Source organism: Myotis davidii, unplaced genomic scaffold (genome assembly GCF_000327345.1).
Source record: "Myotis davidii unplaced genomic scaffold, ASM32734v1 scaffold130, whole genome shotgun sequence".
Taxonomy (NCBI): domain Eukaryota; kingdom Metazoa; phylum Chordata; class Mammalia; order Chiroptera; family Vespertilionidae; genus Myotis; species Myotis davidii.
This window is the reverse complement of record NW_006285040.1, coordinates 4,101,739-4,105,973: the sequence shown is the minus strand read 5'-3', so window position 1 is coordinate 4,105,973 and position 4,235 is coordinate 4,101,739. Positions and strand designations below refer to the sequence as shown.

The 4,235-nt window shown below is 40.4% G+C and overlaps 1 protein-coding gene across 1 annotated transcript in view; it reads right to left on the bottom strand.

Annotated features, from left to right (window-relative positions):
- The window catches only part of TICAM2 (toll like receptor adaptor molecule 2), a 14,384-nt gene extending 10,170 nt beyond the window's left edge, over positions 1-4,214 (bottom strand). The window contains exon 1 of the mRNA XM_006755272.2: positions 4,164-4,214. The gene's annotated coding sequence lies outside the window, so the exon portion shown is untranslated. The remainder of the gene's footprint in view (positions 1-4,163) is intronic.
- Positions 4,215-4,235: the final 21 nt, after the last annotated feature.

Genomic DNA, 4,235 nt, shown 5'->3' with positions numbered 1-4,235 from the left:
GCACCTTCCTGGGAGCAAAAGGCAGACCAGATTCCAGCCTCCCTCAATGCCCTACCCAGAGTGGAAATCCCCAGTTCATTGCACGGCATCTCCCTGTGGCCAGACAGGGTGAACATTTACCTGGTGGCCAGGCGGAGCACATCTGGTCTGGCCTGGGGGGAACGGCACAGAGCCCTGGAGGAAGCCCCACTAGTTCTACTACCCAGGACGGGGAGTCCTGCCTGGCTGGCGGCCGCCATCTTCGCTGACAGTTAATTTGCATATCTCGCTGATTAGCCAATGAAAAGGGTAGTGGTCGTACGCCAATTACCATGTTTCTCTTTTATTAGTTTAGATTAGGTAAATTACTGATTCAATCAGAATAGGACTAGCCAATCCAAATATATCTTGGATTTTAAAAGAGCAATTATGTTGCATTTTTAAAAAAATTATGTGCACATAAATATGCATATTCATTTCAAGACACAGCTCACGGATCAGATTTGGCAGAAAGCATTTTCTGTTATCTCTAGGGTAAGTACTCCTCCCCTGGACACCCATAATGTCCTGTTCACATCTCCCATAATATGTACAGCACAGCAATCTTAACTTGTCTTCCTTGGTAGCCTGGGAGGCAGCTTTCACTCATTTTCTCATACTTCATCAAGGTACATGGCTTCACCACTTTCCAGTTATGACTGCCAGCAACCTGAGGCATCACTGACACATTCCTCTTCCTCTCTACACTTTCACTTCAAGCTATCAAAAATCCTGTCATTCAACCTCCAAAATACAATCTCCAATTGTTCCACTTTCCCTCTGCACCACATTTCCACTCTAGATCAACATCTCTCCCCTAGTCCACGGCATTGCTTCCCAATTGGTCTCTGTAGGTACTTTGGTCAATCTAATCCTTTCTCCACTCACAGCAATGATCTTTTTAAACACATACTTTGGATCAAGTTACTTCCACTTACAACCCAGCAATGACTTTCTACTGCTCTTAGAATAAAAATTTCTTAATATGGTCAATGCTGCCCTGTATCTGACTTCTTCAGCTCCAACCTCAGCTCCTGCCTCACTCCCCACTGTTCCTCCAGGTCCCGCACACATGTCTTTTGTTTTTTTCCCAGGTCCTCCAATTTGTTCAGCTATTCTCCTGCCACGGGATCTATGAAGACATTTTACTGCAATTCTGAAGAATGAGTTATATGACTATATTTTCCTTTTATTAGAGAACCTGAACATAGTATCATGGACTAACCAAAATTCTATTGAAGGTAAACAATCAGAATGTCCAAAAGCTGGAGAATGGCAATAACATAAACTGTATTATATTTTTTATGTGATTGAATCCTATTAAATCATTTAAAATTTTTATGAATGTTATGAATAATTTTAATGACATGAGGAAATGCTTCCATAATAATAAGAGAAAAAAAAAGTAGAGTGTAAAATAGCATATACAGTGTGATCTCAGCTTTGTAAAACAAACTGGAGAAAACAGATTGGAAAGAAGTACACCGAAAAGGTAACATTGATTATCTGTGCTTCATAGGTGTGTGAATGTACGTGTATCTACATTCTGTATATATATCCTCTTTCTACAATGATAATGCAATCTGAAAAAAACCTTATTTTAGTAAATAAAAAAATTGTTTTCTAGGTTTTATACTTTTAAATGGAGATTTTGCTATAAAATCTTGATAATCTGATGTCTGCTTAGTCACTTAAAAATTTGTATAATATTTTCTGAACAAGCTACTTCATTTTTCTTCTTTCTGTTTAAAGTACCTGTTACTGTACCTTTAAGAAATTCTTTAAATTAGAGACCACTGCTTCTGCTGAAGCAAAGGAATTAACAAAAATAATTATTACATATTCTTTTCAGTAAACTGGATGGTATTTTTCTCTCATTTCCTATATTTAAAAATGAGAACTGGCATTAAAGGGCAAATCTTCTCCCCAGACAGGAAGAACATTTTATAAAAACACAGAATTTAAGGGTAAACTGTATATCTTGTCAAAATGAGGCCCAACAGAAAGATGGTTGTGCATTTTAATAATAGAGAGTCCAGCCTGGCTGGCATGGCTCAAAGGTTGAGATCGACCTATGAACCAGGAGGTCATAGTTTGATTCCCAGTCAGAGCACATGCCCAGGTTGCAGGCTGGATTCCCAAGGGGGAGCGGCATGCAGGAGGCAGCTGATCAATGATGTTTCTATCTCATCATTGATGTTCCTATCTCTCTCTCTCCCTCCCCCTTTCTCTCTGAAATCAATTTAAAAAATATACAAAATATATTAGAGAGTCCTAGTAACCTACAATGTTCTAAAGGTGCCATATGCTTCATGGAATACCAGTATCTAACAGCTACCCTTCTGAGGGTCAATAGCAAATAAAAAAATGGCACAACAGGACTATGGCAGCACTGAGACAGAGCACTTGCACTGGGAAGTGAAGGTGCACAGCCTGTGATGTCTACCAGAGGCCATCGCAGGCAAAGGGAACAGCCTCTAGGTCAGTGTCCCTACAGTGGAGTAAGCAAGAGAGAAGGTAGGGGATGAGAACAGAGAAGCTGCCAGGAGTTAGATCACACAAGGCTCTGAAGCCATATGAAGAGTTTGTTTTTCATGACTGTGGTAAGTAGCCATCAAAAGGTTTTTAAGGGAAGTGAAAATTCTGGTTATACTTGAAAAAAGTCACTGCTATTTGTAGAAAGACTGAGGAGGAATAAGGACAGAAGCAAGAGTAAATCTGGGACTTCAGTAAGAGAGATTGTGTTTTGCATGAGGGAGGCAGTGAAATGTGGTCAGATTTGAGGTATCTTTTCAAGGTAGAGTCAACAGAAAGAATTTGCTAGATGCTTGGATGTAGGGTGTGAGCTAAAAAGAAGCATCAGGGATGATTCCTGGAGTTTCAGCCTAGTTGAATGGCATTAACATTTACTGAGATAAGGAAGGTAACTGAGGGGAAAATGGAAGGGAGGACTGGGTTCTGTTTGGACTAACTCCATTTAAATGCTTCTTAGATTTCCAAGTAGAGATGGCGTGTAAACAGGTGGACGTATGCATCTGGTGCTCAGGCGAAGTAAAGCTAGAGATAAAAATTTGGAAGTTTTTCAGCTACAGATGTTATTCACAACCATGGGATATGGCTTGGGATACAAAGTGCCTTGGGATGAAGTATGGCTAGAAAGAGAATATGGCCAACTGAGCTCTGTGGTACTCTTAACATTTAGTGGTTTGGGAGAGGAGAAGCCTGCAGACACAGGAGTACCAGTGAGGTGGAAGGAAAAGCAGGAGAACTGGTGACTAGGAAGCCAAATGAAGAAAGAGTATCAAGGAGAAGGAGCTGTCAACCTCGTCATAGGAAGTGAAAACTATGCACAGATACTGGATTTCACCAATGGCAAGGGGGTGATGGAGACAAACAGCCCAGGGGAGGGTGGAGGAGGAAACTGGAGGAGTGGAAATAGAGAGTTGGCCCCAAGTCATTGAAAGAAGTGCTGTTGTCTTTTAAAAACTTTATTGTTGAAAGTATTACAGATGTCCCCTTTTGTTGTTGTTTAAATAAAAGGGGGCAAAGAAATGGGTGGGACCTAGAAAGGATGTTTGGTCTGGGGGAGGGAAGAATTATTTCAAGACAAGATTTATCAGCAGTTCCGAATTTGTTAAATGAATTTTAAAAAAAATTACACGAGGAGCAAATGATTCAACAGTATAAACGTGGTTATACTTCAAGTGCCATACAGCTGGGCATGCGTATCATTTACTTTGTCAAAAGGAAGTAAGGCATTATTCTACTCCAGCTCATCTACTTTCAGATTTAAATGAAATATAAACTGGAGTTGCTTAACTCCATTTATAACCAACACACTATTTAAAGTGTTCAACTCTCTCATATTTTAAAGACACCCCCCATCCCTCCCTTCTTTTTTAAAGTTTACTGCCAGAAAAAACTGGAGAGGCCTTAACTAATACAATACAGTTGTCAGCCCAAATTATTTTTATCCAAATTAACTTTTGGACAAGAAGCCAAATAAGACAATAGAAACCTTCAGCATTTTGTGCCTGGCGGAGGCTCATGCAGAACCAATCCATTTAAGACGCGGGGCTATTTGCATGTGGCTCGAAGGTTTCTTTTCTTTAAAAAATGGGTTTTCCAGTCAATGTGAAACTTACAAGGGCAGCAGAAAGTTCGTGAATATTCCCTTCAGAGTCAGGCACCGTCGGCCTGAAGAGACGGCGCTGGGC